The sequence below is a fragment of the Misgurnus anguillicaudatus genome, chromosome 10 (assembly GCF_027580225.2).
Source record: "Misgurnus anguillicaudatus chromosome 10, ASM2758022v2, whole genome shotgun sequence".
NCBI lineage: Eukaryota > Metazoa > Chordata > Actinopteri > Cypriniformes > Cobitidae > Misgurnus > Misgurnus anguillicaudatus.
The window spans coordinates 9,535,080-9,550,998 of NC_073346.2; the positions used below are offsets into that span (position 1 = coordinate 9,535,080).

At 38.9% G+C, this 15,919-nt stretch overlaps 1 long non-coding RNA gene across 1 annotated transcript in view; it reads right to left on the reverse strand.

The window, feature by feature from the left end:
- The window catches only part of LOC129448480 (uncharacterized), a 122,622-nt gene that overhangs the window by 23,288 nt on the left and 83,415 nt on the right, over positions 1-15,919 (reverse strand). Inside the window, exon 4 of the long non-coding RNA XR_008645752.2 lies at positions 12,203-12,252. This is a non-coding gene — a long non-coding RNA (uncharacterized lncRNA). The remainder of the gene's footprint in view (positions 1-12,202; positions 12,253-15,919) is intronic.

Here is a 15,919-nt window from a genome sequence, read left to right on the forward strand (position 1 = left end):
TGGGCCCTATTTTAACGATCTGAAACGCAAGTCCGAAGCGCAAAGCGCAAGTGACTTTGTGGGCGGATCTTGGGCGTGTTGCTATTTTCCCGGCGGGAGAAATAAGTCTTGCGCCGGGCGCAAATCAATAAGGGGTTGGTCTGAAGTAGGTTCATTATTCATAGGTGTGGTTTGGGCGTAACGTCAAATAAACCAATCAGATCGCTATCCAACATTCCCTTTAAACGCAAGGGCGCAAGTTCCATGGCGGGTTGCTATTATTATGATGGATTTGACAGGCGCACGCCAGGAGCGGTTCACAGCCGAGGAGACCCACGTTCTTGTAAGAGCAGTCAAAGACAGAGAAGTTGTTTTGTATGGGGATGGGAGAAACCCGCCCAAATCAGCGTCGGTTAAACAGGCGTGAGAGGAAATAGACGCAATTGTCTCATTAGCTGCGCCAAGCACTACAATGATGTCAGGAGACGGGGGGATCCCAAGCTTGCCAGCATAAATCGGGCACGCCGGGCACACAGGAGGACATCGCTGCGTCCACCCTCACCGCTGAAAGGGTTTGGGGGCTTTGAAATCAGACCCAAGAAACGCAAGCAAGGTCCAACACCAAAGTACACTTACAAATCAAGTTCACATACATGAAGGTTTCTTATGAAAACATTTTAATTATTATTTAGATAAAATAAACGTAATACAGCCACACAACAAACTTATGAAAATATTTTAATCGTTATTTGCATGATAATTGTTTAACGCTGCCACACAAAATAAATAAAAACTATCACCACAATGCTCACCACCATGAGATTTCCCTTATCTCATGTGTTAATATTTTTATTGTAACAATTTATGATTTAATGATTTCCCTTATCTTATATTTTTTATTGTAACAATTTATGATCTGCAAAAATAACTGTTGCATCTGTGTAGATTAGATAAGCAATGCGCGTTGTGCACGCTATACATTATGGTCAAGCATGCGCCTTTAAAATAGCATAATGAACCACGTGCAACGCGCCACTGACTTTAGACTAGTTTTTTTTTGTTAGTAGCGCAATTGTTTTTTGAAACTGCAAAATAGCATAAGAGATGGTTTGCGCCGGAGCACGCCTCCTTTTTTGCGCTGAACCGCCCAGGGAGCGCAAGTTCCTTCCCTAGTTTGCCGACGTGCGTCTGTGGAGGGAAAAACCCGCTGTGCGCCAGTGCAAAATACGAAATGATACATGCGTCACTGATAAAGTCAATTGCGCTGGGTGCAAGATAGGGGCCTATGTCTTAAAAGAAATAAATCTTAATTTTCTAATGTATTTTAACTGAAATGTGATGACATATGCGGTCGAGCAACGCAACTCCTGGAGAACGAACCCGAAAACATGTTCAGGACGTGTCCGGCGGAACTGGCACGAATGGCCACCCTACAGCTAAACCAGCACCAAACCAGCATTAGCACCAGCATCCCATGCTGGTCATACCAGCAAGACCAGCATATGTTGTGTTTTGGTGCTGGTATGGTGACCACCACCTAAACCAGCATAGACCAGCATAATTCCTATGCTAGTCCATGCTGGTTTGATGCTGTTTTTTTTTCAGCAGAGTTATGGCAGTTTAAAATTATTTTTTAGCAATGCAACTAAAGTTTGGTGAGCACGCATATAAAATATTTAACATTAGTATACAGTATGTGCACATATCAGTAATTCAGAAACTAGATGCATTTTATCTCACTTTAATTCACAAAGAGATAAGAATAGCAGAGTATGAGTCATCCACTTCGGTTTAGCCTTGCAAGCGCTGACCACTACCTGTATGTTGCGTAATGGTTTCCCTTGCTCGTAAATTCAGTCTGGACATCTGGGCGGCCCTGCAGGACTCCGAGGCTAAATCTAAACCCGGATCGAGCACTATCGACAGGGGAGTCTTATGTGCTACAGCAGTCCTGCCTGAATGAACACATTCTGCATGGATGGACGCTGTGGAGCTTTCTGTGAATTGCGTCAGCTAGGGTGGTTTATTTTTACTGTTTATTTGAAAGCTGTTCGTTTTCTTAGAAATATGTCGGAAGCTTTTAAGCAGGATATGTGGAATGAGGGCATATTGATCCTCGCAGGCTTGGTTTAAAAATGTAGCAGGGTTAAGATGCGTACACAGTGCATGTTGTTCGCGATTGATTGACGCACGATATGATTACAGTGTAAACAAACAAAGTTTTGTATGAAACAATAATGTCCACAACATTTAATATATTCTGGTTTTACACTTGGCACATTACATTCCAAGTCCTCTTCGTTCACACCCATTTTTAAATGCATTTGTAAATGTGTCGTCAGTGAATTTGTCATGCAATCAAAGACTATAATATCAAGATATTTTATTATCCCAAAAAAATGTCAAAAATTTAACAGTGGGTACGTGCTCTGAGCTATACATGAGCACCAAGACATTGCCTCTTCAGGTGTCTTTTTATGGGAGCTTCCAACTGTGAGCTACATCCCATGAGTTTCTGAAGTGTGTTCCTTCCAAAGGTCTCGTAACCCTATACACCTGTTGCTGGCCTATTGGCCCTAATGATAGAAGCCTTTGAAGCGGCATCCAGGGTTTACTTTCCTTTGTGATGGTTGTTAATGAAAGGCAAGCACTTCAAAAGGCAAACATAAGTGGCACCTCGCAGGGAAAGAAGCAAGTGCATTACGGTGCGCCGCACGGCCAATGAACTGTCACGCCCCTATCGCGACACCCCGGGTCGACGCGCTCCCGAGGCAAAGTGTGTCTGCATGTCATTGTCTTGTCTGGTGGTGACACACCGTAAACAGAAATATGTGGGAGGACAGTTATCGGTGAGTAATAACGCAGTCAGGATTAAAGGTGATGGCAGGTAGTGTATATCTTTCATCAGTTGCGGTAAGTAGTGTAAAGAAAGCTTGACTTGTATCTTACAGATTCTGGAAATAATCTTAGTGACTCAACCCACTGCTTCCTGTTTGAAACAAAAGTATTTGTTTTGAAAGTGTGCTGCATGTCTTTATGCTATTGAACAGTGAATCAAGACCGAAATGTTAAGTATGTTTTAACTAAGCATTTAAATGTAAAAGGCAGACATATCTACCCTACTGCAGTCTACTAAGTAAGCACTGTTTTTGATGGCCATGTCCCCAACAGCAACCACCCTCACATTTTCTTTCACATACGCACTAAGCTAGTCAAGCAGGCATAACAGCTGTGGCTTTGCTAATGAACTGCATGTTAGACAGGCTAACATCTAAACAGGCACCAATCAAGATTAGCACAGAAATAAGTTCCCTACCAAAACACAGCCCAAAACTGCTGTAATGTATGTTTATGCTTATCTGGGTGCATGATTGAAAAACACTGTTCGTCTACACTAGCATTTTCCAAAAGTTGCTTATCCATGCAAAAATCTGAAAAGGCATACGTCTATGTACTATGCATGATTGAAATGCATAACACTGCATTATCTACATCACACGTTCATTTACTTTCCATTTCTTTGAAATGCAGTCTGACATCAATCTTTAACTACGCTATCAAACGTGACAATAGCCAAAACAACTAGTATCTAAGGCCCTGTTTACACAAGAATGTTCGAGGGTGAAAACAAAAAATATATTTGATCAGATGTGCCTTTCTTTACAAGGCGACTGCGTTTTGGGGGCTTAAAAACGCAAAAAGTGGAAATCTCCTAAAAACGCTCTACCGTCGCGTCCCCATCAAAAGGGTAAAAACGCTAAAGTCTGCTCACTGTGGCTCTCGTTGCGTACGCGTTTATGTCACAGGCATGCGCCAGTTCAGAAAAATAACAACAAACATGTCGGATTATTTCCATACGTCGGACCTTCAAGTTGCCATAGCAGCTCTGATAAATATACAAGAGTCTTTCCAGCAGTTGTACGAAATATTCACAGCTAGTATTACTGATCAGAGAAGGTACATTAATTACCTCTATGCGCCAATTTGTTTGAGGCAAACCAGACGGCTTTAGACGACACCTGGGAGAACCAGGAAGAAGGTTGTACACAGGCACGTGGACTTGGTGTTGTTGTGTGTCAGTGCTTCACATTGCCACCTAGCCGCCTGGAGTGCATACTACATCGAATATCACACACTTTTGCGTCACCATATGCATATGAGATTCCCCCCCAAAAAAATGCTCGTATAAACACGGAATAAAAAGTGATAACGCAATGCCACTTTTGCGTTTTCTCTTCAGATCGTTTCTGTGTAAACGTAGCCTAAGTATCTTGCTTTCGGCTGAATTAGTCATACGGTTGCATCACATGCCTAAAAACGCATCATACATTTTTGAAAAGTCTTTGTTTTTGAAAGTTTTCGAAATTGATGATACGTTTTTATTTTAGGATTTTAATGTATCCACTTTGGAGATAGTTTTCAAAAAGCTTAATTTCATTGATAAAAACGGCATCTCAGTATGTAAGGAAGGCTGAAAGAAAAGAAAATATGCGTGTTTAAACAAAAATTATGGTGCATACACACCAAACGAGAAGCCTCGCGTTCCTCGCTCTAGATTACTCGGCGGTTTAAACAAATTTTCGCTTGAGTTGAATTTTTTTAACTTGCGCAAAGACTCGTTTGAGGTGAATAGTGCGTGTCCAATTTGCATCATTCACATCGGCCTGCACGAGTTTGCGACTAATCGTGTCTTTGCATTGACTTTGTATGTAATCTACTCGCGCAAATCGTTGAATTCGCATTTGATGTGTACGCCCGATACGTGTGGAAAAGAGCTAGATATATAACCACCAGTCTAAATTGGTTTGCTGGTTGTACCTGTTCTCCTGTGCTTGGGATGGTCTGTAATCTGGATGTTTTTCAACTAGTCAGTTTGGGAAATAGTTATAACAGCTAAGCACCAAAAGGACCATAAGAGAGGACCAGCTAGACCAGATTAAGCTACTTTAAGATTTATGTCTTTATATCTGCTCTACTCTTTAAAGTGCAACCTTTCAAATAGATACTGTTCCCACACTAGGCCTACGCTGTTTCATTTTAGCAGCAGTGGTAGCAGATTTTTCGACCACAGCAGGCAGGGTAAACAACTTCATTTACTGCACAAACTCTTCAGCGTCCCACTGCAGGTGTCTAACAGAACGCTGCATCTCTGACTGCAAACATCCTGTTTGACAAGGTCTTCGTGCCACTCAGTAAGGGCCCTCTCTTCCTCAGGAAGAGGCACCATTATCTGTGCCTGTGATCACATCAGCTGCTGATCTCAGGTCAGTCTGATGATTTTTAGAACGGTTGTGCTAATAACAATGTGAGTGTGTAGAGGCTGGCCTTGAATCAGTCCTGGAAAGTTTGACAGCGTGGGTTGTGAACTAACTGCCATCAGATCACAAAACATAACAGTAAAGTGCTTCTGTTTCTCTTGATTAGCCATATATATCAAAACAAGAGCCCTGAAAACAACGTTAACCACTGACCCGAGCCATTTCCTCTATGAAAAAAGAGGCCTCACAATACTAATAATAGTTCAAGGGTTTTAGACTCAGCTAATTCTCACAGCCAAAAGTTTCAGTAGCACTATTACCAAATTCTGTTCTTCAAAGCTGCAATCCGTTACTTTTTTGGTTAAAAATGAACAAAAATCAGTTATCAAGCAAGTAGCAAGTAACATCAAAAGTTAGTATTCAAAACTGTCCCCTTACCCTGATTTACACATGTAAGTTTGTAATAATGATTTATTATAAATATTAGTTATTATGAATTTTATCTAAACCTACATAATGTATGTACTGTAAAGTAACATGCAATTTTATGTTCAAACACAGATGGCGATAGAGAGACAACATTTACAGACCCTATTAAATCAAATGTGTCGTCACAGACACATTCTACCAAGCCCTATTCATTTTACCGTAACTCTTCAACCCTGTGTGCTATAAAAAATGCGCTTTTTGACAATATATAGATTTTAACGTGAATTTCTTGCTTTCCGTCAGCCAATTGCTGCTGTTTTTGTAGATTTGAACCATGAATTATAAAGCAAGGCCTCCTAAATAAAAACTGTACAGCAGTAACACAAAAAGACTTGTATGCAGTGGCGGCTAGTGACTTCTTTTTTGAGGGCGCGCAATGCGAAGCTCGTCACAACATGAATTTAGTGTTTGGCTCATCATGTCAAAATATGTTTTCGGGGGGTCATGTGAACCATATGCATCATGTTTCTAAAGGGTTAATGGTTAAAGAGACGTTTGGAAGAGAAGTCACCAGCCACCAGTGCTTGCATGTTTGCACTATTTTTCAAGTCTAAAATGTCAGATTCTTTTGTTCACTAGTTTTTTTTATATTTCTAAATAAAAACAATAACATTTAAGATTTCTTGTCCATTTAAAGTCTATTTACAAACTCACAACACAGTAGTCAACCAATAATTTTAATTTATTAAAAGCCATTTGTCTTCTGAAAATAAAATGATACCTTGCACTTGATGTGTTAAAATTTGACTGTCAAAAAAATTAAAAGTGAAAACAGCCTATTTTTCCTTTAGGTTATTAAGGGTATATGATATATATCATACCTTTCCTCAACTTAATATTTTCCAGAATAAGTCTGGCGGAAAACACGTCCGTGATGCTTTTCATCCTTGCCAAAGCAAATGGGCGCTTGTGCTCCTGTAGCGTCTGCTGTTGCTAAGCAACCATAAGCTGCACTCTCTTTATAGATTCAGCAACAATTCTTTAGGCATTGTTTCTTCTGTTTGTTTAAAAAATCCCTGTATAGCTATGATCAGCTGTTCCTCCATCTTAACTCTTTTCATCATTTTATTTTCCCAAAAGTTTAATGCCTTCCAGAAAATGCTCTACTTTAAATATATAAACACGTCACCCAGAAATTAGCCGGCAAAGAGGCAAACATACAAAGACAACGCGCTTTTTGCCTTCTAGAACCAATAAAAGAGTCCACTGACAAATTCAAATGATATTAAACAAAGAAATAAAACTTTGAGAGACAGTTTTGTGAATGCTTTTCCCCGTCATGGACCTGTATGTTAAATCATTGTCCAGTCACTTTCTTGCTTCTCTGTACTGCGCGCTCCAGCTCATGCCAAGCAAGGAGACGCACGTCCCCTGCCCAAAATGGAAGAGTTTTAACAAATCAGATAGCTATAGGATCAGAGAAACACATGAAGTGAACAGGTGTAAAAAGGCCCAAAATATACAAATATTTACTGCTTTTGGATCCATATATGCTATAGTGTATTATATGTTGGGTAAGAGCACCACCTATTGCATAATAGCGGAAACATGGATTGCCATAAAACTCGTTTTTGGCAGGGAAGCACTCTTAATTGACGAAATAACTTTGTCAATGCGGGAAAAGGGTTAAGTTGATACAAAATGATACAATTTGTACATGATACAATGTTAATATGTAAAGGGAGAAGGCGATTGATGGGAACGTGACATTCTGAAAAGCTTTCCGCATGGAAATAAAGGTTTGCCTATTTGTTACACACTTGCCACACATCTACATTTAAAATTACAACTTTGCGCATGACTTACAGTGCATTTCCTGAGATCAAACCCACGACTCTAAGAAGTGAGCCTTCAAGGTAGGTGCTAATACTAAAAAAACTTCATACAAAAAAATTATGTCTACTACACAATTAAGGTATTAAATTATAGATTTTTCATCATGAGCAGAGTACATACTATTAGCAGTACATGAGTTGGCATGCATCCTAATTCCCTCGTCTGACACAGAATACATTAACTTATTCAATTGCTGTCTGGGCTCGGAGATGCTGGCTAATGCATGTTTTAACCCAGAGTACAAACTCCGAGATAACATCCTCCCATGCAGCACATGACAAACAGCCTCATTTGTTGGGAGCCCATTAGAGGTAAAACCAGAGAGGATGTTGATTCTTAGCGAAGGGTCAAGGGTCAGAGTTTTTTCTCATAGTCTCATCTTTCCTTATTGAAAGGAAACAGCCAAATCCATTGACAAAACCCGAATGTTAAACAAAAGTGAGTCAGTATCCCTTGCAATATTTCGGAATTCTGCGTGGTAAATCATCTGAGACAGTAAATCGGATTACAATGACCTTTTCTTAAAGCGGGACAAATAAAATCGCGCACGTGGCTGTACTGCATCCCAAACCACCAATAAAGTAAACAAAAGCCTATTGTCTGTTTCCTGGTGACTTATAGAACTGTACTGTATTACATTGTGGTTAATCAACATCTCATTGTCTTCGCAAAGATGGATCCACTCAGATTTAAAAAATAAGAAAGAGCAGTGTTGGTCACTGATGCTACACAGGCTTTGTAGAGGGAAGCGTCTCCATGCTGTTCCACTTCCTGTCCTGGCACGGCTTGGATATGTGCTGTGAGTCACATACATACAAGCTCACGCACACATGAAGTTCCTGTCAACACCCGACGTGCCACCCGACGCACACCTCCTCACTCCTCGACCTTCACACACACACCCCCGATGTCTCTGAAAGCTGAAGAAACCCATTGACCTGACAGACTGGGCCTGCTGGCTATGTATTCTCGCACACACACACAACACACACACACACAACAGCAAGCAGTGTCTGTCTCCCTCCGGCAGACCCTTGTTGACAGGGGCTTCCTAAGCATAAGTAAAACACCCGGATAATGAGAACATTCCCAAACACAAACACACAGAAGGGAAACTCCAACTTATAAACTGCTGTGTTAGTCATACGCTTCATATGTGAGTCTGAGTTGATCAGGAATCTCGTTATTTTGCATGAAGTCTGCAGTTGCTTAAAGGAAGTGATCGAACGTCTGTGAGCTTTATATGTGACGGCTGTCAAAGAGACTGTGCCCGTGGCTATAGCTCTGCATGTGAAACTGGTTCAGAATATTGCTCATGAAAGATAAAATCACTCAACTGCATGATGTCATATACCATCATTGTTCAAGCATAATGAGGCCTTATTTGGCAAAAAAAACATATTTACAAAGACAATCGCAAAACAAGTTGGACAGCAAGTTACGACATCGTCTGGATGAAATGCACTGTCTAATGAGTAAATTAGCATACTGTTGGCTTTTGACTGTGTGCAACAAGTTGTTCCTTTACTGCACTGAGCAAAGGACATCTTTTAAAAATCTATTAGTTGATCGGTTAAGCTGTTTTTAACATTACTTCATGTCCATAAATGTTACAAGGAGCGCTACATAACCGAACAAAATCACCAAAAGCTAAGTAAATGTTTGCATCGCTTTCCTTGCTCTAGATTTCTCATGGGATTTAACTTTTTGCTTGTCTGACTGACGCAAATAAAAACATTGCACGATGAAGAGTGTTGTTCAAGTACCATCAACAACAAAAACATTTCTTTCTGCGTCATTTTCCTGTTATGTATACAAATACTACTGCTGTTGAGTTTCCAAATAGACCGAAAGCCAGACGCCGACGTCTCTAGGTTTACAGCACTATTTAGAGCAGTGGTCTTCACTATTTTTCATGAGAGCCAAACTGATAGGTCAGAGTCAATAGGAGAGCTTTACCGCAAAGTATCAAAAGTTACATCCAGTCAGAAATAGCATGTCTGCTTATCAATCTGTTGCAATGCAATAAATACGAGGGCGAATCATTCTTTATCATTTACCAGTCAGATTTGTAACTGAGACAAGATGATTTCCCTTAAAGAGTAACTAAACCCTAAACCAACTTTTTTTAGTTAATGATCTGTAAGAATGATGCTTTATTAGTGCTGTTCATTGATTTTAGTAAGTTTTTTGACATTTGGATATAAAGTGTTTATGGTAAACGTCTGAGTGCTGCCCTCTTCAGGTTGAACGGTGGCTACTGCAGTTGAATTTTTCTATTGGATGTTGGGTCCAAAACATAACTTGTGACGTAAGCAGGTTCAAGCTCACCACGCCCTTGTTACGACCTCACCACACACTTGGTATGAGCTTAGTTCATCCCCTCTATCTCCGTTGGGATCTGCCCACTTTTCTTGCATTTCAAATATTGCCAGTGGGTGGAGTCAGGCTCTGACCAGGGGTTTAGTTACGCTTTAATGACAAAACAACAGGATTTTAATGCTAAGCATTCTTATAATGTACGTATGCAGTGTCCGCCGAACCACTAGGGGGCCACCTTTCTCTTAATTTTATGCATGCTGCACAGAACGATTGGTGAGTGAAATTACTTTGCAGCGAGAGCAATTTGAAAGCATAACAAGCAGTCTGATCTCACGGTACTTTGATGTCATATGACAATTACTCTGTGCAAGCGCTGCATACGATTGAACGCACATATCGACGTTATTCTTGATATAATGGGTATGGTTTTCTAACAAAGTTAGCGTCCAGAGCAGAAAAGATAGAAAAAGCGCATGCCTGCATGATTATATCACTGTATAATTTACTGCCATGCGAGCCACAATTTAAAGCTTGCCGAGGCGCTCAATGAAGAACACTGATCTAGAGGAATGTCCTCAGACGGGTACAGTAATTTTCCTCCATTTTCTGATAACCAAACATTTCAAACCAGACATGCTCTTCAATGATTGGCTTGCTAGACTACACGTCATGCAAATTTCCCGCATGAGTTGAAATTTTTCAACTTGTATGCGTTTGAGGCGAATAGCATGCTCGCAACAATTGTGCTGCCATTTCGCACTAGAGGTCAACCAATAGTGGATTTTACCGATAACTAGGTTGGTTCATATTTCATAATCGATTAATCGACAGATCGTTTTAAAATGGATAAAAAACAAACATTACACTCAAAGTGAAAAAGGTGCTAAAACGTATTCCAAAAGTTAAAAAACAACATGAAAATGTGCTAAATGAAATAAACGTAAAAATAAAAATATATTAATTATACTGTAAGTATTGAAGTAAATACTTCTTTGAAATACTCCCACTGGTAACATTGAAATTACACAAATGTATATTTTATGTGTAGTCTTATACTTTATTTGCTTTTGGTTTAAAAAAAAAAAATTATTTACGATAATAAAAGGAACTAGAAACAGATTTTGATTTGTTGGATACGTTGACAGCTGCATATAGTTTACTTTCTCTAGTTATTAACTTAAAATATGCAGCTTCGACTGCTAAATCATGGATAAAAGTAATCAGCAGGATATACAGTAAACTAATGCAAATACATCATAATAATCATGAATAATAAACATTTGGATTGGATTTATCTGCGTGTATTTTTGTGTAACTGTTTGAGGTACTACTAATATTAGCGTCATGTCAGCATTGATGACAAACTTTCCTGCTGTTGTATCTTTGCTAAAGCAGCATCTAGTCAGCAAACTAATTACTTTATAATGATATAAAGCAACAAACGCAACTCTTAACAACTTTCGGCATGGAATTTTGCAGATAGCTGATTATTCCACCAATGAACTAGCACTGCCGATTAATCGCTTAATCGCTTAATCAATTAATCGGTCTACCTCCAATTCACGGCATTATTCAAGCTTTGCATTGACTTTGTATGTAATGTAATCACACTCGTAATTAAATTGCTTCTGGTGTGTACACACCACTAGGCCATATTTACACTATATTTTAAAATGAAATTTTTTTTTTATTCATGAGAGGTCCTAAAAACGCAACGATGTAACAAAAGAAGGTCAATGCATCCATCTGAATGTGTTTGTTGCTGTCGTGGTTTAAAGGGAAGAAATTTACAAAAGTTGACAGCTGAAACACAGCATACTAATGAAAGTGCCGGTGCTTTAAACTATTTGAAAAAAAAGTTAACCATTGTGACCCATTCCTAGTCAGCATACCCAATATACACAGCCTAAACATAAAGACCAATATTTGGGTTTAATCTGACCATTGACTTCCCAAATTAGCAATGGCTGTATCTTCTTGTCCCTCTGAACGTATAAAATACAAATTAGCTCATATTATTTATGATTAGCTCAACGCACCACATCTTTGAAGTTGAGCGCTGAACACAAACCTGCATAACACTGTGTGTTCTTACATAAGCCGGAGAACAAAGATCTGGAAACCCCAAATTTGGACAAAGGAGACTATAATTTGGAGATGTCAAGCGATAGATGCTAGCAGCTGTTTCTTCGACTTCCTGTTTTCCAAAGTAACCCCATTCTTAAAGTCTTAACACCGTTTAGAGAGAGAAGTTAGTGACGCTGTACAATCAAATCCTGCAGTCATGCAATGAACAGGAAACAAACAGGGACACTTACCAAGCAAATCATCCTGTTTCTTTTCTTAACACTGCAGCAGGCCGTCCAATCTGAAAGGAAAATATTATGACACATTTAGAGGTGCAGTAAACTATCCTGTCGTACTGTGAAAATACAGACTGGCTGCTTGTTATTTGTTATTTTATTTTATTTAACTGTCTTGTATTTGCCCTCTACCTAAACTCCTATGAGAGATTATAATGAGTTTACTATACTTCCAAATGAAGCCAAAGATACAGTATGTATAAGGGCTCCAAAATGACGACATGCCATCTAGTATTTGAAACTGAAGAAATATAAAGGTTTTGAAAGGTCTCCCTACAGAATTATCTTCATGATCTTTCATCAAAATGTAATAACTTTCTTAACCTCTAAAACAGACCCAGATGATGTCACCTACTCCCGCATCCCTCACATGCATTAAGGTATTCATCATTTGGAGCGGGAATCAAGCCCATGGCCTTGACACTGTTAGCGCCACTGCTAGACCCAATCGATAAAAATGTTATCTTGTTTAACATCCTGTGGACTCACATTACACATTACAACACTTCACTGACTCGAATATGTGTGTTTCTCTCATTGTCCTTTCAAATGAGTCAGAACTTTATAGTAAAGTTTGACTTTTGGGAAGCCCATGCTACTCAGATTCCCATGAGCCTCTGCCAGTGGGAAACAACATAATAAAATACGTCTCAGGGGAACGAGCCAACCTCAGAGAAGTTCACATCTGCATTTGCATCTTGTTTGTGTCAAAAAAGCCTCTGTTGGGTTAGCATTAGCCTGGAACTCGCTAAGAGTGCTAATCAAACAAAGATCTTGTTTTCACCGATATGCACACTAGGCTGTTTTGTGGGTGTTCTTTTGGCCTGCCCACTTCTTTTGGGTTTTTTGGGATTGGCCGGGGCATCCTGATTGAGCGCTGGTTTGTGAATTGGAGGGTGTGTTTCCCAGTTACACTCAATAGCAGTGGAACCGTTTCAAATTAGCGGTTAGAAACTTAAACCAGCTGAAGGGCAATTAAGCGAAATAGATGACGTTAAAACAATATTTCAACCGTCTTGTTGAAAACACCCTTCTCAGCAACAGCATTAAACACTAGGGACAAGCATCGGTTTTGAACTTCTTCAAAGTATTGCGAATGAGATCTGCAAGAGTGAACTTCCACTGCTAGTTTCCCACTGGAATGAGAGAGTATGGCATTCATTAGCTTTAGCTTACAAACATTGTGGGGTTATGCTGAATAATTATAGGAATAAAACTGGGCTTTGAAGTATAAATCACCCAATCCTGACATACAATGCATTTAAGGCGATCATTCGTTTGATTTGCACCCCTCAGCACTCACAAACAATCATTGATAATGCTTTATAGTTTTCCCCTGCGATTTAACTTCAACACATTGTGTGGCCTCTATCCTGAACTATTTCAGCCCGTGAGCTCCTGACTCAGCCGTGACGCAAGGTCAAACACGGGGAATGTCAATATTTCTAAAAGCAGAGACAAAGACATCATGACTATTTGTTCTTTGCTTTCTTTCCCAGGCCTCCCTGCCCTCACTCAGCATTTTGAAACATTTACCGCATATTTTTCACACCGGCTCAGGCACTCACAAAATTTTCAGATGACTGCACCACGAGAACTAAATACAGACAGAGCACAAGACTGATGCATTCATCCGGGTTTCCCCTTCATGTGATGCTTTGTCCGCTATTGCTTAATTGCTTCAAATTTAGGAAATTGAAAAAAGGAAACTGTCGTTGTTAGAGCGAGTTCAAGAACACAGTTTGCCTTTGACGGGGTAACACGAGAGCTGCGATCTTCAGACGTGACATCAGAGAGATGGTATGCATGCTGTCGTCTACTGTACCTTGAGGCTCATGCTGACTCGCAGACAGTGAGGTTACAGACCGTGTGTCATTCTGTATGTTTCCCTCATATGATGGCTTTTACTAAGTTATTAAAGATGTTTTGTCTTAACACATTAATTCAAATGTTTAACTTCATTTGATGTTATAGGCTGGGTTCGCGATTAATCGCATACAAAATAAAATGTTGTGTTTGCATAATATATGTGTCCTGTATGTAATTATGTATATAACTACACACACACATACACACACACATGTTGTATATCAGCTTTCAAATGTATATATAATATACAAAAATATATGTGCACATGCAAATGTTTCTTAAATACATATTTGAATGTGTGTGTCTTTATATATATACTAGGGCTGTCAATTGACTAAAATATTCCATTTAGATTAATCGCATGATTGTCATGCATTAATTCATGATTAATCGCAACTTAACCAAAAAATTTTTTATGTTCGATATTTACATTACATGTAACTTTTCAAGTTTTTAATACTGTAATCAACATGGGCATGGAGAAATATGGATGCTTATGCAAATGTATGTTTATTATAAGTAAAAAAGTCAGCCAAAATAATTTTGAAAAAATATCCAGTTAAAGGCGGGGGGCATGATTTTTAAATAAACACTTTGGAAAAGGGAGTCGGGCCGAGTACCAAAACACACTTGTAGCCAATCAGTAGTAAGGGGTGTGTCTACTAACCGTCATTGTTGCCTGGGTTGCGTATGTGTGGGGCGGGTCTATCAAAAGAAGGTCAAGATTCTATTGGGGTAGGGGCGTGTTTCTTTAGGTGATTTCAAATGTCAACATTGGCTTTCAGAGATCATGTACCTCGCCTTTATATTTTTAAGGTTCAAAAACAAAATCACTCCATCCATTCCTTAAAATTATCAATATATGTTCTACTTTTTTCTTTCTTTTATTGTTTGATTGACATTGAGACCGACAGCTTTACGATCTACTGTAATGCAAGGATCTAATATACAGTAATGTTACATTATATTAGAAAAAATAAATCAGATAATTTTACCCAACAATTAATCAAACATTTACTTAAGACATAATAGATTATATCTGTGTGAATTTTTGTCAAAACGGATATTTTTTCTGTCTATGTGTGTATATATCAGAGTCGCACGCCTGTGTGCATGCTTCAGATGTGTCAGTCACCGCGTGGAAAATCGTTTTCATGTCTTATCACTCTTAATAACTCTTTTAACATCAATCAGGTCCCGAATTGTATCTCTCAACTATTTTAACATCAAGCAAGTCCTGCACTTTATTTTCTAATTCTAAATTCAAAAACATAAAAATAATTTTAGACGTTTGATGACTTTTACTGTCTAAGGATTCGTCAAACAACATGCTAGGCCTAGGGTCAAACAGAATTTGCGCGTAGCATTAATTGCACGTTAATAAAATGAGTGTCTTTAAAATTAAATGTTACTAACGCATTTATTTTGACAGCCCTAATATATACCTAATAATTACACACAGGACATATACATTATGCAAACACGAACTTTTATTTTGTATGCAATTAATCGCGATTAATCGTGATTAATTGTTTAACGGCCCTTTATCCTGCTTATTCTCATTTCTGTGTTCACATTTACATTTTTGCATTTGGCAAATTACTTGCAATGTATACATTTTTATCAGTATACGTGTGTTTCCTGGTTTAACCCATGACCTTTTGTGCTGCTAATGCAATGCTCTACCATGGAGCAAATAATATTATGATTAATCATATAATGATGCAGAATGTAATTTATTATCACTTATACCATGGGTCTGTTGAATGCTTGATTCTGATTGGCTGTGAAATGTTCCATGGG